This window comes from Aplidium turbinatum, chromosome 4 (assembly GCF_918807975.1).
Source record: "Aplidium turbinatum chromosome 4, kaAplTurb1.1, whole genome shotgun sequence".
NCBI lineage: Eukaryota > Metazoa > Chordata > Ascidiacea > Aplousobranchia > Polyclinidae > Aplidium > Aplidium turbinatum.
This window is the reverse complement of record NC_137475.1, coordinates 24,255,147-24,278,410: the sequence shown is the minus strand read 5'-3', so window position 1 is coordinate 24,278,410 and position 23,264 is coordinate 24,255,147. Positions and strand designations below refer to the sequence as shown.

Here is a 23,264-nt window from a genome sequence, read left to right as displayed (position 1 = left end):
TTCGCCATTTTTACGTCACTTAAACCGGAGCTTATGATTGGTTGGCGGTTTCATTCTAGTCATTTTTAGTGGCAGAATTTCGACTTGTTAAAGTGGCTACCGTACCAAACCTTAGTAAGTAATTGTTTAATATCAGTAAGCGAGACCACTTAAATTTACACTAAGAACTATCGTTAAAAGATCACATTAATTTGCGACCACAAAATGTCATGAAGTTTCCTTTTTACATAACGTAATAAAAACGTGTAAAGACACCTACAAAAACACATAATCTAACTTATATCCTAAAAAATGCGGAGGAGCGTGGTTGACACCAATCCACTTGAGTGGAGAATTCTTTCTGTTTATACCGTCCTTGGGAGGTAGTTTTACCTAGCACAGATTAAAAATTGCCCAAATGAACGAAAGAACTTCAACACGTTTAATATACGTGGAAAACACGTGTTACTTTTCAACAGATGGAAACGTGCAATACACGTGGAAACAACATATAATCAACATACAAAATATTCCGGTAAAACATCCTTCTGCTCGGGTAAACATTTTTTCTCTTTTGTATGCCCTCTTCTGGGTGTGATTTTACCTTATATACCTTAAAAATTAGTCAAATAATCATAGGATTTTGAACACGTGTAATATACGTGGAAAACACGTGTTATTTTTGCAAGAGTTATATTCACGAAATAATCCCTGATAAAACTTCTAGAATCATATTTACACACTAGTCATACTAAATGATAGCTAAAATATGTTTCTAAAAAAATGTTTTTTAAACAAGTGAATTTTTGTTGGTGTACACAAACTCCTTAATAACACCTGAATTCTACCTAAGATACCATACTACCTAAAATCAACCAAAAATCAATGTGTAATATACGTAGCTTTCTAGCTGGGACATTATGCATCGAAATTCTTTAGATATAGTCAAGTTTTGATACGAATAATACGCAAGTATTCGTAATATAGCGCAAATGATTTTTCTCAAAGTTCTAGATTTTCAACTTAACACAATTAAATGCACTCTATAAAATGCTAGGGAAATCATACTATTTTTAGATGTTGAACGAAAAATTAACGAAAGTTCTTTTGACACAGGGATAATGTTCCCGCAAAGGAAATTTTACACTGAGCAAATCAGTTTTTTAGTACGCACCTAATATTTTAAAGCTGCGTTGTCAGAGGTAGAATTGAGTTAGTAAAATAAGTAAAAAGTTAGTAAAATATTATGAAAAATTTCATCAAAGATGAAATGCTTATTGCTTATCTCGTTACAATAGGAAGAAAGTCCATGTTTTATTATAACAGTTCTCTTTGGTTTCCTCTATTTTCAATGAATTATTATACACTTTTTCATTTTTATTTTATCTTTTACAGTATATTTAAACTACATCATTAGTCATTTGACTTACGTTGTCGCACGTTCATAAATACTACTTATGTATTATGTCCACTAAAAATTCAGTATTTTTACTATCAAGTTTTCTATCATCAGATCCCCTTGCCATTACTTTTTGTAATCAAATGAAATATGAGAAGGGAAGATCTGGCCCTCTTTTGAGGAGAGGTGTTAAGCCTTGTGTGGTTTTTGCAGATCAACCAAATTCTGTGTTAGTTGTATATATAAAACTAAAATAAACGCATCAACTTATTTTTCTTTGCTTACTGCTAAAACATCTTTTTGGGGTAGGGTTTGGATTGGAATTAGAGATGTAAAAAAACGTTTTTTTCGTTTTTAAAGAAACGACCTCGTTTTTATGTTTTTTATCGTTTTTTTGGTTTTTTATTTGTTTTTTTGTTTTTCTTGTTTGTTTTTTTTACATATTTTGACATTAAATGTCACAATAAGCAGCAATTAGGGTAAACTCATTACAATAGCGTCTCTTCCAACAAACAAACAGTCTCATAACTCGTATAACTTATTTCAAATCAGACTATATGTCTGGTATATTTTTTTATTGCGATTTTGTAGGTCTCAAGTCTCAACACACGAGCCATAAAGATTTCTCATCGTCTCAAATAGTAGTAACAGTGTCCTATGGTTGGCACATCTTAAGTATTCTCTGTAATTTGGTCCAGCCAGTTGTTAAATGCAGTACCACACTCGTGTACAGTTTCGAAGCCACCTGGAATTTTGGTTAACCCTTAGAAGGTTGGGCTCTCTGGAGTCTTGCTCAGTTTGGGGGGGGGCTGTCGATTCTTCTTATGCTTTAGGAGTGATATCTCTGTTATTTTTTAAAGCACCATTTCAAAACTTGGGATTCATTTTGTAAAATTATTCACGCTGAGCATATCCGAAAATTAAAACTATGTGAGTTTTAGAACTGCTCATATACGTTGAGATGTTGAGGTGACTTATGACGTTTGGGTTATTTGGTATTTTTTGGTAGAGTAATGAAAAACATGCATTGCAATGTTGTGATTAAATTTTTTTTACATAATCTCAATTTGAATCATTTGATTAACGAATCATTTGATTAACGAGGCCAAATTAATTACTTTCATCCAGCTGGTGGGAAAATTTTGTTCAATAGAATAAGAAATATTTCAGAGGATGTGCTGAGAAATGCCTTATATCTCTCAATTTATAACCTTTATTCGCTCAAAATTTCAGCTCAATAGAGGTGAATAAAAGTTAGGAAAAGTCAAGAAGTCTCATAGTCGCAGCCTCAGTGGTTTTAGAGATACAAATGTTGATACAAAAAAGTTGAATTGACAGCCCCCCCCCAACCTTCAAAGGGTTAATTGGCATGTCAGGATCATGTGGTCAGTGTCCTGTTTCGCTGCTTCACAAAGGCACTTTTGACTAGCACTCCACACCTTTTCCAGTACAACGTCAAGAGGTTGTTCCACTTGATGTGCATTTGGTGCAAACTTGATGAAAATCAGACAAGCGGTTCTCGGGTTATAAGTGAAATAACATTAGCCACTAGGTGGCTTCATAGATAAGGATCCATAGAAAAACGGCAATATCTCAAGAACCGCTCAACATATTTGAATAACTTTTAGCTCTACTTTGGGGTGGGTTATCTGTTTATAAACATTAAAACAAGTTTTGGCTACTACTTTTTGAGATAAAAAGAAATTAACCTGTTGTTGTTACGCACCAATAAAACCATGATGCGTAATTTAAATTTTTTTTTTATTATTTGGGTAGAGGAAAGATTGATGAAAAGATTGGCAAAAGCAGTGTAGTGCTAAAGTCCCAACTTTTAGCCCAAATCACATTTAAATGTAGTAAAAGATGGAAACATTTTATCTTTTTTTTTCCCTGAAGAGGTTCAATAATACTCCTTTGTGATGTTATAGTCATGTTTGTTTTCCCTTAATCACACCATTGTGCTGTCATACACATGTTTAAAAGAAGTATGGTTGCACTTAATCCATCCAATTTGAACTAGTTTCAGGGCCGCAGCCAGACCGCAGAGCAAGGGGGGGGGGGCAACTTTTTGTTAGAGGGGGGGGGGCGAAAAAAATTAAATGATTTTAGCATTTTAACCTCTTAAATACCGGTATTCACAAAAATTGCAATATATCAGATTAGTGTTAAGACCAACACTGGTCTCTTATTTTATCCGCTCGTTAAATCACGGCAATCATATTACAATGACCAACATAACACAGCAATTGTTGACTTGTTGTATAAATAGCGGTACTTGTTATGAGCAAAAACTTTAACTGGCTCGAAGAAGCTAGTGCCGAGGGTTTTGATAGGCTATATGATTACATTCCGCCTATACACTCGTGAGCTAGTCTATTGCAATTGCCGTCGCGGATGCTTGGATGCAAACCGTCTCACAAACAGGTCTAAATCGAGATTTCGATACAGAATGTTCAAAGGCCATAAGCACCAAGTTTGCCTGTCTTGGTTGTAACATGCTTCGTCTGGTGGGAGCGTCAACCCTTGTTAACACTGAGAATCCACACTCACAAACGGCAGTGCTAGATCCAAATATAGCAATATCTGCTGCAAGGTTGAACACTTCACAGATCAGAAAACTAGAAACAAATTTATTTACACTTATTGGATTGATAAGAAAAAATAAACACTGCTTAAAAGATTACGGGTTTATATTTTGTATGCGTTGTCTTCAAAAACCACTTGCTTTACCACTGCACATTTTGCGATTTATCACTGCACAAATTTGGTTTATCACTGCACAAATTGGTTATCACTGACCCTTAGAATTAGGTATGATACCGACTACCGAGAATAGCGACAGCTGATATCAAATAGCCTAATTTGTACCGGTTTGTAGGCCTGCTGGAAAACCATTTCCTCTTTGTTAGGTTATCATTCTGTCCCAAAACATTTTTATTTTGCACAGTTTCTGACAATTTTTCTACCAACCTAACACGTGTTGGCCTTGGTTGAATTGAATATGTTGAGGTTGCCAAAGGAGGGGGTAGGGGGGGGGGGAGAAATTGTTTAGTCATCTTAGCTGTTAACTAAACAAAACAATTGTAGTTAATTGGGCCTAGGTTGGAGCTCTGCAACGGAAACAATGGGAAAAATCATTATAATTGTAGCTGTTGCTCAAGAATGTTGGGATTTTGCCAGAGGGGCGAAATTTTTTTCAAGGGGGGCGAGGCCCCCCCTGGCCCCCGGCTGGCTACGGGCCTGACTAGTTTGCAGGACTTTGAGACTTTAGCACTTTTCTGTTTTTGCCAAACTTTTTGTCAATCTTTCCTCTACCCAATAAAAAAAAAAATTAAAGTTACGCATCATGGTTTTATTGGTGCGTAACGACAAGAGGTCAATTTCTTTTTATCTCAAAAAGTAGTAGGCCTAGTTTCCAAATAAAATAAGTTTTCATCTTTGATGTTTGTTTTGTATTTTTATCCTGCATTGCGGGAATATGGGTAAAACTTTATCCTTGTCAGAAAAAGTATTATGAAGCATTTATTCACTTTGTGAACACTGAGCAGTGCTGAAAAACTCCACTTTAAAGGGAAACTTTCTTCATTCAGGGTTGGTAGTTACTAACAATAGTCAACATGGGTGGTGGGCATTTGAAAGTGGGCATTTTTCTGACAAATGCACTTACTTTTGACAGCTAAAAATATGATAAGATCTCTTGCATTATGTCACAAATGATCTGCAAGAAGCATCAATGACAACGTGTCTAAGACCTTACAACACACGAAAAGAAAACTACTATTATTCAACATTTATAAAGCATATAAACAAGCTATTGGCAATAGCTTGTATTAGTAAATTACCACAAACAAGGTAGGCTAATGTGTGTTCTGAATATTGCCATCTTGTTTTTGGAAAAAATTTGTCAACCCATTGAGTGTGTACAAGAATAACCAGTCCCGGTATACTAACATCGTAGGGCAGGGGTCACCAACCTTTTTTGCATGCGGGCCACTTTGGCACTAACAAGAGCTGTGGTGGGCCGCACTAATAAAATGTTAGGTAGGTTGACTCTTATGCTAGAAAAGAACGCATTTCGTACCCAGTATCCAGCGTTGCATGTTGTTCATATTTATGTTAGAATAGCGTAGCAACAAAATTAATCGAACAACGCTACTGCCAGGCCAAGCTCCTTTTAAAACACTTTTGACTTTTTTAACAATGCCTAATAAATAGAGGCCACTTGTTTTGTGCACTTATAGCGAGGCGAGCGGTTTCATCAGAATATTCATCGCCAAGCAACAGTGGTGTTGTTACTTCGCTTCGCAAAAGATATCTTGCAATTAACAGTTTCAGTAAACAAGGAAATGTTTGACACATCGCAATACAGGCAACAATAGTGACCTGCAAACATATCAGCGAAAGATAGGCTCTAATAACAGGGAAAAAGAAACCAGGTACCATCTTCTCTTCTCTCGTGTTGTCGCTATATTATGTCAGTTCATCCGTTGGTTAACCACTGCCTGGTGTCGTCATCGATGGAAACTAGGCCTTCCATACCATGAGGAGGTCTGTATAGCCGGCAATCCTTGATAATGTGTGCTGCCGTCTGCGTTTCACCACACTCGCAAGCAGCACTCTCTGCCGACGAAAGCAAGTACCTCCACGTGGCCGCCCCCTCAAGTACCGACTTTGGGAAACTAAACTTGCTACAACTGTCGCTATAAAGTTATGTGGAAGAACAATCATCAGAATGGCACCCCCAGACCAGCACAGCGCCTTTGTCAGGGTGAACAGCACCAGCTGTTTGTAGGTCAAGGAGTGACCATTCTGCAACTGAATGTTGAAGGCACCACCAACGCTAAACTAGACATCATCACACCAGGTACCATGAAACAAACGCTTGTGGAAATCACCGAAAAATCGTAATTTATGAACAGTCTTCCCTCTAAAAAAGCAATGAGCTGGTTTTTCATCCTTTTTGTGAGAATCTATAAAACCGTCTTTCTTTTATTATAGACAACTGTCACTTGCGGTGCTCATCAGCGTGGCAAGAGTTTGTTGATTAACAACATTTTGCAGTATTTGCTTCGGCAGTGCATATACTATAATTGGAACGATACAGATTAGCATGGCTCCTGTGCAAGGATGACACGCAAAATCGTGAAGCGTTCCATATTTCTTTAAAAAAAAAACGTTTTGCAGTAGGCCTACTAAGCTAAATATTTTCATAATACAATCAGAAAAAGTCTCTAAATTTATATGTAATATATTGCCAATTTATTATAAATTGAGTTGGCACACCGACCCATTTTGCCAACAAAAACTTGTATAAAGAGAACACTGCTCGTGAAACACAATAACGGTGAAACTCGCACTAGTGTTTACATGACATTTGCAAACTTAAAATAAGCAACCCTATGCTCACAGACAATTTCAAAATTCGAAAACAGACGTTTTAATCAACCACTGGGACAGTGTGGCTGGACATCGCATTGGAATAACTTTAAGCAACCTCCACCTTGAGCTATAATCTGATTGGTCGGTCGGTGGAATCGTATGCAATGCGAAAATATGCTTCCAGGAAAGTATTTTTTTCCTTCGTGCTCTTTAACTCCCTCAAGAAAAGTATTTTTGGTTATACTTGTACGCTGATACCTTCCGCGGGCCGCAGCGATACAGCGTGGCGGGCCGCCATTTGGTGACCCCTGTCGTAAGCTAACTTCCATAAAAGGAAAAAGAAATTAACTCATCTACATTATGTCATGTATCAAATTGCATTAATTCAATGTTTGTCAGGTCTACTGCCACAGACATGCCTGAGAATGAAGAAGAAAGCGAAACAACGTAGGACTATGCATTCAAAAAACATATGCTGCCAAGCACAAACACTTAGGAATTTCAGCACACCAATAAAATCATTTTTACTAGTTTAATGTTTTTCAAGAGCACTATAATGAAACTAAGCTGCAGATTGTAAAAAATCTGCAACTTTTCCAGAAAAATATGAAAAAAAAACGCGTGTTTTTTGCCCCAATTTTTTTTTGAAAAAAAACACGTTTTTAAAAAAAAAAACGGTTCGTTTTTTTGCATTTACATCTCTAATTGGAATTAAAATAAATACTGGATTTGAAAAAAATGTAGAATAATCTCCCTCTCCTACTTATGTATATGAACGTTACTTGAGTGTATCACAGTATCTTTCCTTTGTGTTGTTTGAAAACATAATTTGATTTTCCAGAAAGTTTACATTTTCTCTATAAGCTTGTGGAAATTATTGCTCGCAGACTAATTTTGCAGACTAATTTGTTTCTTGGCAACTAAATAGCATTTTAATCATTTTCTAAAGTGAACGGCTGTAAATTTTACTGTACTATGCTGTTGGTATAGTTGTACTGAAGAAGGTTCAATACCCGGAATCGCGATCTGCAACACAAAAATTTCGAATTGAACCTTGTCATACTTTTATTTCGAACGTTGAATTTCCAGGCAATGTATCTATTGATCCGTAACTGGGCTTCTCTCTTGCACCGGCTTGACTGGGCGTGTAGTTGTTCTCTAATACGTTAAATTGCCTACCCCATTTTTTCCATGTTTCCTTTTTATCGGTAAATACAATTTCAAAAAAATACAAAGAATTTCTGCGATTCAGTGGTTTTTGAAAGCTATTTAGTCTACTCATGGCCATGGTCTACTGAATAAGCAAATACCTGATCAAAACATGTAAATACTTGTTTGAACGGCTTCTGAAACTCTCATTCACTCTCCAAACCACACAATACTTCATAAAATGAACTTACGATATTTCAAGAACTAAGATGTCTAGCAAATTGATTATTTCGGACGCAACTTCCCATTCCGTGCCATTATTCTTCATCGTTCGTTTGATTCGATTCATGTGGTCGTCCTATGGGGGAATAAACATTTTGCGGATTGCAAAAACAAAACTATGACCATAGCAGAAAAACAATAGAATTTGCTTAATCACTTCATTTGTATGATAAATTTAATTTGCTTTTGAACGGCATGTTTGCATTAAACATAGCCGGTTTAGTTCAACATAAAAGACAATAGGACGCTTATTAAGCGTTTGCTACAACAAAGGTACCACATACCAAAAAGAATACCAAAGAAGATAGTAGAATGCATAAATTAAACGATAAGCAAAATTTGCACAAAATTACTATAACGTTGATGAAGTCGTAGCTGTGATTTGAAGTACGTCAGTAGGGTGTTCATCAACTTTTTACATCTCCATAGGCTACGGTAAAGTTATATTGACATATTTTTATACTGCCGAAAAATGTCAATCTTCTTCGTCGTGTGTCACTCGGCCGTACTCCAGAGCATCACTCAAGCTTTTGCTGTATAGTTGAATTCGTACTAAACCCTAGACCTAAGCATCTGTGCAGAGCATCTTGCCTTTAGGACAGAACAATCAAGGAATGTAGCATCGTTTGCTCCTGTCCACATTTACAACTTGTGTTTCCTAAGAAATACTCCCAGTGTCGTATCAATGTCTTACATCTTCCAATATGTTCTTAAGCGGTTGAGGCATTGCCAATACTTCCATGGTTTACGCTTTCCTGGAGGAAGGCCTTGTGTGGGAGAGGGCTCCTCGGCCCGGCTGCCAGCTCCTCTTTCCACTGTTGGACCCGCACATTGGTGGCAACCTCATCTTGACCCAGTGAGACAACTGAAGCAAGGAAACATTCTCATGACTTCAATCTCCTGCGTGCTGGGGTTTGGCCATGTAGTGGGTGTGTCAAATACATGTCCTGACGTGATCTTTTCTTTCTTCTGGTCACGCTTCTTATAATATTACAAAAAGCAATTCCAGACAGAATGTGTAACGGCGTGATGTTGTTTGGTTTGAGGCAACCTGTAATCAAATGGCAGCTTTGGTTCAATATGGGGTCGATTTTCCTGGCATGTGCCGAGCGTTTCCAAACTTGGCAGGCATATTCTGCAACCGAATAGCATGCTAAAGCAGTTGACCGTATTGTATCAGGAAGGACACCCCAATCAGAGTGTCCTAGTTTCTGTATGATTGTCACGATTTCTTTCTATCTCTTACCAGGAAAGGGACTTGGAAAGGTTCAATGACGTAGTTTAATGGGATATTACCGAAAGGCAGTCAATTAAATGTCGAATAGTTCTACTAGTGAAATGATATATGAGAATTCTTGAAGGACTTTAACGAACGGCTCAACACAGCTTCTCATGTAACTCTAACTTCGATCACAATTTATATCAGCACCAACTCTCATCTACTTGTATTCGATTACTTTAACTCTCAATGAACAATAATCTCTGCATCTATTACTCACTACCACAACAACAACAATCTGCAACTCATAATAATCACAATAAATCATGCAAATTACACCACTATTTATAGCAGGTTGTTTGGTCTGGTCACTTCGAGAAGGTTACGTAATGCTACATCATAACAAACAACATCTGGCAATTGTAAAAAACAAAAAAACTTTCCAGGTTCACACGTCAACAAAATGTTCTAGAAATACGTCACATAATAGGGCTGCGTAAGTGCGTAGGGCTGTCGGCTGCGTAGCCGAGTGGTGAGACGTAGCGTAGTCGACGTTTGAAAGGGCGCGAGTTTGACACCGCTCCAGAGCACGCGGCTGTGTCTCGGCAAAGACACTTAATGGCAAGCCAAAATAAGGGGAGCAGTTGACTCGAAGATTATATGTGACTTCGCTGCTTCCTGTCGTCTGTTGTATCGCATCTGTGATCGCAGTGTACTGTATGACTTTTTATGTTATCGCAATGGGCGCAAATAAAAACACGATTATTATTATTATTAATAAAGATTTCGCAATCAGCAGTTACTACCGGACACTAACCGATAATAACATATAACATAAGAATTCCACAATCAAAACAGCACGTTCGGTCAAGATACAAAGCAGCCCGTCGCGAGGTCTTACACATTGATTGTGACAATGATATTACTTCGAGAAGCCCCTTAGCTCTTACGTTTTCGATGTGGGATTTGTACAGACCTATCTAGTTTAACATCGAGGTATTTGGGATTGGTATAGTTTGCCAGTTTAGTTCTATTCTAGGAAGTGTTTAATTAGCGTGATGCATTCAACGTCAATGTAACTTGAAGATGCAATAAAACATGCAAACCAAGTAAATCTAAGCACCTACCATCGCAAAAACATTTGTATGGCCCTAACACGAAAACCTGCCTGTTGAAACTGCTAATAAAAACACACGACAACAGATTCGCCAATAGGTTATGTTTAATCTGCCCATATGTTCTGGAATTACACTTTTGCACAACGGGTTGAGATCAGAAAAGAAATCTCACAATCACCCTTTAATGCGTGCATTTATCTCTTGAATTGTTTTACTTCAAACTTCCTTCCATTTTGTTGGTTTTAATGCACTGTCATTGCCCGTGATCAAATAGCTAATCCGTTTGCTAGTTTTTTTTACATCCAACCGTAACGAGGTTTAATTAACCGACTTCTATGGAAAATTGGGACAAATATCTTATTTTTCTTCACACATATCTTATTTGTATCATTTGTTAGAACGCCGTTTGCAGTCGGTTGTCTCGATGGTAATCTTCTTGTTTCTGTCAGTCTTCAAGTATACGTGACAATTAGATATGCTGTGGCATGTATCAGAGATGTTCAAAGGATTCTTGCAAATTGGAAGGATCACGACATGATCTTGATTTTTTTGGAAGAGCAAGATCAGGATCAGGACAGGATTCAAAGGTTTTTGCAGCTTATCAAAGGTTGAAAACAGCGTATACAATTATTCACAACTTATCAGATTTTATTCTTTACAAGTAGCCTTGTTCCCGACAATTTTCACCAAATCAAACGTCATATAAAAACCGTTCAAGTCTACTGAATATTACGTCATGGAAATTCCTAAAGCATGTGCCAAAATTGCACCATCGTTCATAAGACCTGTTTGGACCTGTTTGGGCCTGTTTAAACAGGAAATATTACATCAGCTTAAACACCTGTTGGAATGACTTCATAATTGTCTTTCATTTATTGCGTCACAGTTACTTTCTACGTGAATTTGAGATATTGATATCTATTCTGGTCATTCGTAAAATGATTGTTTGAAAGTTGGCCGCACATTTAACTGTTGGCTTAGTGCTTGCTAGCTGGACAAAGGTTCCGTCTTTTATCCAAGTAATCTGTTCTGTAGTGACAGTTTTCAGTGGTGTACGCGTTGCACCCCCTCGTTTTCGGTAGCCGTGGGCTAATTTTTACAGAAATACACTGTTTGAAAAGAAGTTCAAGTGTGTGTTTCTTCGGTCATTATATGCAGACGAAAGGATCCGGGAACTTTAAGTTACAATTTTCCCACGAAGAAATTATGGTTTACCGCTGTGACCATAAAAAATAAAAGACGAAGTTGTTGGTTGGTAGGCTACAAAAGCAAAGAAATAATAAAAGAAGATCTTATTAGTCTAAAGAAGTAAAGAAAAGTAAAGACATTTCTTCTCAGTTTGGTACAGAAGAAAAAATAACTTTGACATTTATTGGCAAGAAAGAAGATTAAAGGCAATCCATCTGTGCTTGAAGATTCAAGTGGACGAATCCAAGCAAGTTTTGTGGACGTTTGGACTTCACATACTCGTACAGCTACGGTATCGTGCATTTAAATTCTTTTTTGTATTTTTACGGTCTTTGCAGTTAAGTTTTTTATAACTACTGTAATTTTGTGTGTTTGTGTAACTTAATTTTTTAATTGTTAAATTTAGCCCTAACATTTAATATGTCTACACTCGGTGGCGACAGGGACTCGACCGCCGTCGACTCGACTGAGTTTAAGCCTGATGATGTTCTTTGCGGTCGGGCAGGCCATTCTGGGGAGGGACCCATTAACGATGAGGCTAAGTCAGTTCGAGAGGCCCGGCATCTTAGACGGGATATTTTGACTCAAATTGGGAAACTTTCTGTAGCCCTAGGTTCTTTGAGTGATAAGCAGGAACTGTTAATGTTTAGATCTAAGTTATCTACTTTAGAAGAGGAATTACGGCATTTCCATGCTCTTTTGAGTAAAATTGTTAACTCTGCAATCTTGGCAGAACTTCGTGATAGGGTAGATCCCGAATTTAACTCGTTAAAAAATAACTTCGAACAAAAAGAAAGTGAGTTGTCAGATAGGTTGGATGCTGACATACATCCTGAGGATAGCGCCTCAAATGTAAGCACTAGGATGTCTGAGAGCTCGTCACGGATAGTTGCACAAATTAACCTACAGTTAAGACGAGAGGAGCTCCAGATCCAAGCTGAGGCCGAAGCAAGAGCTGCTGAGGCCATCGCAAGAGCTGAAGCCATAAGAGCTGAGGCTGCCGCACGAGCAGAGGCTGCCGCAAGAGCTGAGGCCATACGAGCTGAGGCCATACGAGCTGAGGCTGCCGCGAGAGCTGAGGCCGACGCGAGAGCTGCTGAGGCCGAAGCGAGAGCTGCTGAGGCCGCCGCGAGAGCCGAAGCTAGAGCTGCTGAGTTCGCACTCAAAGACGCTCAGTTGAGGGCCGAACAACGTAAAGAGGTAGTTTTAGCTGAATATCGTTCTGAGTTGGGCTCCCGGCGTAGCTCTAGGAAGGGCTCTTCTAGGCATTCCAGAAGTGAACATCAATCGCAGTTTAATTTACCTAACCTTTTCCAGACGCCTGTTCAATCTGTAAGTGGACCTGTACAATCCACATGTTTTCCAGCTGTTTCAGGAGGTCTCGGGGCCGCGGCTAAGGGTCTTCCGAAGGCTGTAGAGCCAAGGTCTGCAAATTACAACCGAACTCCTCCCCCAGAGCGTACAGGTCACGGGGCCGCCATTAGCAGTAATGCTTTGCCCCCTTCAAAGTTTTCTGCGCCGCTAGTTGTTGATCGCTCAGCTACACGTAATTTGGGTGGTTGTGAGAGGCGTATCGTGTCTCCTGATTTTAACGTATGTGAGGATCGTGATCGGGCTGTGCATGTGACTGAGCCCACTCAGCCCATTAAGGGATATAGCTTGTCTTCTCCCGCTAAATCGAGTTCTCAACAGCAGGATTGCTTTTTTGAATACCAAAATAGTAGGACGTTCTTCGATAAGGCGGCCTTGATTGGTTACGATGGTAATAATATGCCATTTGTCTTCTTTAAAAATCGTGTTATGGCCTTGATGGCAGCTTCGCCCTTTAAGGGAACTCGTTTGACTTTGTTGCAAGCAGCTTGTGTTAGAACAGCTGCACAAACGATTGCTAATTTGGTTTCTGACACTCCTGGCTTGTCAGAGGAAGACAGGATAGAAATGTCGTTAGCTCGCTTGTCCCAACGTTTTGGAGTTCGTGGAGGTCTTTTCGCAGAACCAGAAATTAGAAAGTATCGCTATGGTAGCAAATTGACTTCTATCTCTTCCAGTGATTTGAAAGAGTTTAAAGATGAATTGTCGCAGTGTTTGCTTTACGCGAAAGCTTATGGTCAGCGTGATAAATTAGAAGGACGTTTTGTTTTGGATTTGGCTAAACGACTCCCGTTTGACGCTAAGCAGCGTTATCTTGACTTTTTAGGTGATCAGTATGGTAGCACTGAGGAACCTACTTTTCAGAGTTTGTTTGATTTTGTAGTACGGGAGGAAACGCGCAAGTCGACTGATTTTAGCATCATGCTAATGGGCGATTCTGGTGAGTCGCAGCATTTTAAAAAGTTTGGCAAAGGAAAATTGCTTTCATGTCCGGTTAGGCAGACGTCGGTAAAACCCCATGATAATGTGATTTCAGGGAGTTCGCAGTACTCGACTGCTGTTGGCGCACCGCGCGGCGGTGTGGCCAGACGTAGTGACATACCGGCATGTTTTTGTTGTTCGTCACGTGGTCAAGTTGAATATCATTTTTTGTCTAATTGTAAAGAATTTTTGCGCTTGACACCTAAAGATCGGAGAGATGTCATTGTGAAAGCTGGCAAATGCTTGAATTGTTTGCGCCAGCATATGGTTAGAGACTGTAATCATGCAAATAACTGTCGTAAGTGTGGACCTACCAACGATAGGAAACACTATTTTCTTCTGCATGATTTTTATGTGACGTCACGTGATTCTCTGGATTTGGTCGGTAAAGATGAGGCTGGTGCCAGAGTTCCTGTGCGTAATGTTAAGATTGGAAGTGTTAAAGCAGCCTTTAACCGCGTTACTGCTGCTCGTGTTTTGAATCCAATGACTGGCAAATCGAAGTTGGTGTATTGTCAGCATGATCCTGGTTCGCAGTTGACCTTTGTTTCGAGTGACTTGGTGTGCGAACTTGGTCTTAAACCGTATGATAAAGCGTCGTTTAAAATAGATACTCTGGCTGGTCAGAAACCTACTTGTGCTGACCTTGTTAAACTCAACATCCAGTCGTTAGAGACTGATGAACTGTTTTGTGATATAACCTCGGTGGTTAACCCAGCTTGGGCTGACGATGTTAAAACTTTACCTCATCAACAAGATTTAAGTGGTTTCCGTCATTTTCATGACGTGAATATGTTTCATTTGAATGATTGTAGTACTGTAGATGTACTGATTGGCAACGACAACGCTTATTTGATGTGTGCAAAAGAAGAGCGTGTTGGTGACAATCGCAGTGAATCGCATGCTTTACTCACTCCTCTCGGTTGGTTGGCTTGTGGTGGTAAGTCACCCTTAGTTGAAAGCGTTGCTAAAGTGTGCAGAGTGCAGACGTCTTCAGAGTCGGATGTCATCTCTGGCTTTCAGCGTAAAATTGAGTCTCGAGATATGGAAATAGCAGACCTGAATAAAGTCATTCAGGATTTGACTTTGCAAAATGAAACCTGTGAATTGTCTCGCAATGATATTTTGGCTAGAGAACTTGTCGAACCGAATATTGAGTTGAAAGATGGTCGATTTGAGATACCTGTTCCGTTGAAGGAAGATATTGATCTACCTTCATTACTCAACTAAAAATCATTACTCAAAAAACTTTTACAATTTAGTGCTCCACACTCTTGATAATATTTTGAAAAGGGCCCATAATACAAAGAAGCTTGATCACCAATGGTTGAAATGCATGCTTGAATGATGTGTAAAGTTTGTGAAACAAATAAAATGAATGATGAATAGAATGCACGGTTAAAGCAAAATTGAACAAAATTGAGAAAAATGCAACAAATTGTGTGACATCTCTGCTTGCATTTGAGTATTAGAAGAATCAGTAGGCTTACAGTTACTTTCAAAAATATCAGATTAGGCTACAATTCAAAGTTCCATTTATAGGCAGCACAACCGCATATCAATTTTTACTCCGTCTAGGCCATGAAGTCATCAAAATTTTTTAGAAAGTGCAAGGTGACTGTAACAAGAGATGCTATATCGGGCCGGATGACTACTTCGTTCAGTACACTTTGCTATCTCTAGTGGTGATTCAACAGAGAGTGGGTGTGATTTATTTAGTTTTAACTTTCATACAACACCACGTTCGGTTGATGCAGGAAAAATGGTTGAGGAAAAAAAAGTTTATTGTGTTATCACAAACTCTCAAAGTCAAACATACTCAAAATTTCAGAAACAACTATTTAAAAAAAACAACATAAAGACTCAAATGAAATTTAAATACCACTTCACATAGCATTAACTTTCGACTTGATTCTTATTCAGTATATAGGCCTATATCACATTTTGTGTCACTTTTGTGCGAGGATGGCTTGCCTCCCCAGAATCCCTCCCTGGCGTTGTCACTCCGTCTTACTAATGTATGACTTACTGTAATTTCCTTCATAATTTACATAATATTGTCACTACTGCTCGCAGACTGAACTTATTTGTTTCTTAGTAACCGAAAAACACTAATGTTGATTTCTTTCTAAACTTAATTGCTGCATTCTGAAACTGACCTACTAAAGATTTTAATATGCCTGTTATAAAGTTGTGCTGAAGAGAATTTAATATTCGAAATCGCGATACACAACAAGATAACTTGACATCAATTGGACTGGTCGTAAATTTGTCTTGAATTTATAATTATTTGGCAGTGCATCCTATGGATCCGTAATTGGGCCTCTCTCTTGCACCAGCTTGCTGGGCGTGCAGTTGTTCTCTTACATTATATTGCCTTTTTCATTATTTTTACATCTATATCACATTCTTTGCACATTTTAAGGGTTAGTATAGCTTTGATTGTTTTGTATTTGTATAGTTTTGAGCAAATAAGCCGTTCAGTATATTAATTAAACTTTCATTTCATGAAAACATCCGATTGTCTTCATATTTAATAGGGAATTGGTTTTATGATTTTTATGAATTGGTTTTATGTTGCGCAAAAAATGGCTTTATGATTTTGCAAGTGCTTTTGAAATATGCTAAACAAACATAAAAAATGGGAAAATCGATCTCTTCACAATACAAGGTACCTATAAAGAGGTCTGGCTCCCACTGCAGAGGTCCCTGACTTTTTGCTTGTGCGCCCCAGCACTGGTATTAACAGGATTTCACCATTTGGGTAAGACAGTAACGTCAACATTTTGACCATATTAATGATGATTGATGACCTACTAAGCTTTGTTAAAAAAAATAATTTACTCTTGTTTTTAGGATTTTATTGCAAAAGCAAATTAAGTGAGGCGTATACAGAACAATACCCCAGCTAGAAATTTCACGTGTATTACACGTAGATTCTACGTACCTTGGGTCGTGTATTATAGGTTAATTTTCACGTATAATACACGCATATGTGTCGACACTATTTCACGTGTATTACACGTATATTTGGTGGTGGATTTTACGTGTTTTACGCCCGTATTACACCTAATTTCCTCGTATCTGACAACACTAATACACGTGTTTTTCACGTATATTTGGTGGTGGATTTTACTTGTTTTACACCCGCATTACACCTAATTTCCTCGTATCTGACACGTAGATTCTATGTACCTTGGGTCGTGTATTATACGTTAATTTTCACGTATAATACACGCATATGTGTCGACACTATTTCACGTGTACTACACGTATATTTGGTGGTGGATTTTACTTGTTTTACACCCGCGTTACACCTAATTTCCTCGTATCTGACACGTAGATTCTACGTTCCTTGGGTCGTGTATTATGCGTTAATTTTTACGTATAATACACGCATATGTGTCGACACTATTTCACGTGTATTACACGTGTATTTGGTGGTGGATTTTACGTGTTTTACACCCGCATTACACCTAATTTCCTCGTATCTGACACGTAGATTCTACGTTTCTTGGGTCGTGTATTATACGTTAATTTTCACGTATAATACACGTATAAGTGTCGACACTATTTCACGTGTATTACACGTATATTTGGTGGTGGATGTTACGTGTTTTACACCCGCATTACACCTAATTTCCTCGTATCTGACACGTAGATTCTACGTTCCTTGGGTCGTGTATTATAGGTTAATTTTCACGTATAATACACATATAAGTGTCGACACTATTTCACGTGTATTACACGTATATTTGGTGGTGGATTTTACGTGTTTTTACACCCACATTCTACCTAATTTCTGCGTACTATATCTGAAATCAACAATTTAACACATTTGTATTTATTTAACACATTTGTATAACACATATTGTTATAAAAGGCTACTGTCCAATTGTGACCCTTCTAGCACTCATTCGGAGAGTTAATGCTTGTTTTAAACTTTATTTGGAATTAGAGAAGAAAAAGAGCAATAGCAGTGGTGGGAATCGAACCCGCGTCAATGAAATGACTACTTTCTAGCCCTAACCTTAACCCCTAAGCCAACCAGCTGACAAAAAATTCATCACTTAATTTGCTTTTTATCATCTTCTTTTCGCCATTTTTACGTCACTTAAACCGGAGCTTATGATTGGTTGGCGGTTTCATTCTAGTCATTTTTAGTGGCAGAATTTCGACTTGTTAAAGTGGCTACCGTACCAAACCTTAGTAAGTAATTGTTTAATATCAGTAAGCGAGACCACTTAAATTTACACTAAGAACTATCGTTAAAAGATCACATTAATTTGCGACCACAAAATGTCATGAAGTTTCCTTTTTACATAACGTAATAAAAACGTGTAAAGACACCTACAAAAACACATAATCTAACTTATATCCTAAAAAATGCGGAGGAGCGTGGTTGACACCAATCCACTTGAGTGGAGAATTCTTTCTGTTTATACCGTCCTTGGGAGGTAGTTTTACCTAGCACAGATTAAAAATTGCCCAAATGAACGAAAGAACTTCAACACGTTTAATATACGTGGAAAACACGTGTTACTTTTCAACAGATGGAAACGTGCAATACACGTGGAAACAACATATAATCAACATACAAAATATTCCGGTAAAACATCCTTCTGCTCGGGTAAACATTTTTTCTCTTTTGTATGCCCTCTTCTGGGTGTGATTTTACCTTATATACCTTAAAAATTAGTCAAATAATCATAGGATTTTGAACACGTGTAATATACGTGGAAAACACGTGTTATTTTTGCAAGAGTTATATTCACGAAATAATCCCTGATAAAACTTCTAGAATCATATTTACACACTAGTCATACTAAATGATAGCTAAAATATGTTTCTAAAAAAATGTTTTTTAAACAAGTGAATTTTTGTTGGTGTACACAAACTCCTTAATAACACCTGAATTCTACCTAAGATACCATACTACCTAAAATCAACCAAAAATCAATGTGTAATATACGTAGCTTTCTAGCTGGGACATTATGCATCGAAATTCTTTAGATATAGTCAAGTTTTGATACGAATAATACGCAAGTATTCGTAATATAGCGCAAATGATTTTTCTCAAAGTTCTAGATTTTCAACTTAACACAATTAAATGCACTCTATAAAATGCTAGGGAAATCATACTATTTTTAGATGTTGAACGAAAAATTAACGAAAGTTCTTTTGACACAGGGATAATGTTCCCGCAAAGGAAATTTTACACTGAGCAAATCAGTTTTTTAGTACGCACCTAATATTTTAAAGCTGCGTTGTCAGAGGTAGAATTGAGTTAGTAAAATAAGTAAAAAGTTAGTAAAATATTATGAAAAATTTCATCAAAGATGAAATGCTTATTGCTTATCTCGTTACAATAGGAAGAAAGTCCATGTTTTATTATAACAGTTCTCTTTGGTTTCCTCTATTTTCAATGAATTATTATACACTTTTTCATTTTTATTTTATCTTTTACAGTATATTTAAACTACATCATTAGTCATTTGACTTACGTTGTCGCACGTTCATAAATACTACTTATGTATTATGTCCACTAAAAATTCAGTATTTTTACTATCAAGTTTTCTATCATCAGATCCCCTTGCCATTACTTTTTGTAATCAAATGAAATATGAGAAGGGAAGATCTGGCCCTCTTTTGAGGAGAGGTGTTAAGCCTTGTGTGGTTTTTGCAGATCAACCAAATTCTGTGTTAGTTGTATATATAAAACTAAAATAAACGCATCAACTTATTTTTCTTTGCTTACTGCTAAAACATCTTTTTGGGGTAGGGTTTGGATTGGAATTAGAGATGTAAAAAAACGTTTTTTTCGTTTTTAAAGAAACGACCTCGTTTTTATGTTTTTTATCGTTTTTTTGGTTTTTTATTTGTTTTTTTGTTTTTCTTGTTTGTTTTTTTTTACATATTTTGACATTAAATGTCACAATAAGCAGCAATTAGGGTAAACTCATTACAATAGCGTCTCTTCCAACAAACAAACAGTCTCATAACTCGTATAACTTATTTCAAATCAGACTATATGTCTGGTATATTTTTTTATTGCGATTTTGTAGGTCTCAAGTCTCAACACACGAGCCATAAAGATTTCTCATCGTCTCAAATAGTAGTAACAGTGTCCTATGGTTGGCACATCTTAAGTATTCTCTGTAATTTGGTCCAGCCAGTTGTTAAATGCAGTACCACACTCGTGTACAGTTTCGAAGCCACCTGGAATTTTGGTTAACCCTTAGAAGGTTGGGCTCTCTGGAGTCTTGCTCAGTTTGGGGGGGGGCTGTCGATTCTTCTTATGCTTTAGGAGTGATATCTCTGTTATTTTTTAAAGCACCATTTCAAAACTTGGGATTCATTTTGTAAAATTATTCACGCTGAGCATATCCGAAAATTAAAACTATGTGAGTTTTAGAACTGCTCATATACGTTGAGATGTTGAGGTGACTTATGACGTTTGGGTTATTTGGTATTTTTTGGTAGAGTAATGAAAAACATGCATTGCAATGTTGTGATTAAATTTTTTTTACATAATCTCAATTTGAATCATTTGATTAACGAATCATTTGATTAACGAGGCCAAATTAATTACTTTCATCCAGCTGGTGGGAAAATTTTGTTCAATAGAATAAGAAATATTTCAGAGGATGTGCTGAGAAATGCCTTATATCTCTCAATTTATAACCTTTATTCGCTCAAAATTTCAGCTCAATAGAGGTGAATAAAAGTTAGGAAAAGTCAAGAAGTCTCATAGTCGCAGCCTCAGTGGTTTTAGAGATACAAATGTTGATACAAAAAAGTTGAATTGACAGCCCCCCCCCAACCTTCAAAGGGTTAATTGGCATGTCAGGATCATGTGGTCAGTGTCCTGTTTCGCTGCTTCACAAAGGCACTTTTGACTAGCACTCCACACCTTTTCCAGTACAACGTCAAGAGGTTGTTCCACTTGATGTGCATTTGGTGCAAACTTGATGAAAATCAGACAAGCGGTTCTCGGGTTATAAGTGAAATAACATTAGCCACTAGGTGGCTTCATAGATAAGGATCCATAGAAAAACGGCAATATCTCAAGAACCGCTCAACATATTTGAATAACTTTTAGCTCTACTTTGGGGTGGGTTATCTGTTTATAAACATTAAAACAAGTTTTGGCTACTACTTTTTGAGATAAAAAGAAATTAACCTGTTGTTGTTACGCACCAATAAAACCATGATGCGTAATTTAAATTTTTTTTTTATTATTTGGGTAGAGGAAAGATTGATGAAAAGATTGGCAAAAGCAGTGTAGTGCTAAAGTCCCAACTTTTAGCCCAAATCACATTTAAATGTAGTAAAAGATGGAAACATTTTATCTTTTTTTTTCCCTGAAGAGGTTCAATAATACTCCTTTGTGATGTTATAGTCATGTTTGTTTTCCCTTAATCACACCATTGTGCTGTCATACACATGTTTAAAAGAAGTATGGTTGCACTTAATCCATCCAATTTGAACTAGTTTCAGGGCCGCAGCCAGACCGCAGAGCAAGGGGGGGGGGCAACTTTTTGTTAGAGGGGGGGGGGCGAAAAAAATTAAATGATTTTAGCATTTTAACCTCTTAAATACCGGTATTCACAAAAATTGCAATATATCAGATTAGTGTTAAGACCAACACTGGTCTCTTATTTTATCCGCTCGTTAAATCACGGCAATCATATTACAATGACCAACATAACACAGCAATTGTTGACTTGTTGTATAAATAGCGGTACTTGTTATGAGCAAAAACTTTAACTGGCTCGAAGAAGCTAGTGCCGAGGGTTTTGATAGGCTATATGATTACATTCCGCCTATACACTCGTGAGCTAGTCTATTGCAATTGCCGTCGCGGATGCTTGGATGCAAACCGTCTCACAAACAGGTCTAAATCGAGATTTCGATACAGAATGTTCAAAGGCCATAAGCACCAAGTTTGCCTGTCTTGGTTGTAACATGCTTCGTCTGGTGGGAGCGTCAACCCTTGTTAACACTGAGAATCCACACTCACAAACGGCAGTGCTAGATCCAAATATAGCAATATCTGCTGCAAGGTTGAACACTTCACAGATCAGAAAACTAGAAACAAATTTATTTACACTTATTGGATTGATAAGAAAAAATAAACACTGCTTAAAAGATTACGGGTTTATATTTTGTATGCGTTGTCTTCAAAAACCACTTGCTTTACCACTGCACATTTTGCGATTTATCACTGCACAAATTTGGTTTATCACTGCACAAATTGGTTATCACTGACCCTTAGAATTAGGTATGATACCGACTACCGAGAATAGCGACAGCTGATATCAAATAGCCTAATTTGTACCGGTTTGTAGGCCTGCTGGAAAACCATTTCCTCTTTGTTAGGTTATCATTCTGTCCCAAAACATTTTTATTTTGCACAGTTTCTGACAATTTTTCTACCAACCTAACACGTGTTGGCCTTGGTTGAATTGAATATGTTGAGGTTGCCAAAGGAGGGGGTAGGGGGGGGGGGAGAAATTGTTTAGTCATCTTAGCTGTTAACTAAACAAAACAATTGTAGTTAATTGGGCCTAGGTTGGAGCTCTGCAACGGAAACAATGGGAAAAATCATTATAATTGTAGCTGTTGCTCAAGAATGTTGGGATTTTGCCAGAGGGGCGAAATTTTTTTCAAGGGGGGCGAGGCCCCCCCTGGCCCCCGGCTGGCTACGGGCCTGACTAGTTTGCAGGACTTTGAGACTTTAGCACTTTTCTGTTTTTGCCAAACTTTTTGTCAATCTTTCCTCTACCCAATAAAAAAAAAAATTAAAGTTACGCATCATGGTTTTATTGGTGCGTAACGACAAGAGGTCAATTTCTTTTTATCTCAAAAAGTAGTAGGCCTAGTTTCCAAATAAAATAAGTTTTCATCTTTGATGTTTGTTTTGTATTTTTATCCTGCATTGCGGGAATATGGGTAAAACTTTATCCTTGTCAGAAAAAGTATTATGAAGCATTTATTCACTTTGTGAACACTGAGCAGTGCTGAAAAACTCCACTTTAAAGGGAAACTTTCTTCATTCAGGGTTGGTAGTTACTAACAATAGTCAACATGGGTGGTGGGCATTTGAAAGTGGGCATTTTTCTGACAAATGCACTTACTTTTGACAGCTAAAAATATGATAAGATCTCTTGCATTATGTCACAAATGATCTGCAAGA

The 23,264-nt window shown here is 37.6% G+C and overlaps 1 protein-coding gene and 1 non-coding gene across 2 annotated transcripts in view; one reads left to right on the top strand and one right to left on the bottom strand.

Annotated features, from left to right (window-relative positions):
- LOC145769003 (myoferlin-like) overlaps positions 1–23,264 on the bottom strand; it is a 249,109-nt gene that overhangs the window by 139,342 nt on the left and 86,503 nt on the right. The window lies entirely within an intron of this gene.
- On the top strand, positions 6,439–6,540 carry LOC145769721 (U6 spliceosomal RNA). The gene has a single exon (XR_014289046.1). It is a non-coding gene; the product is annotated as a U6 spliceosomal RNA (small nuclear RNA).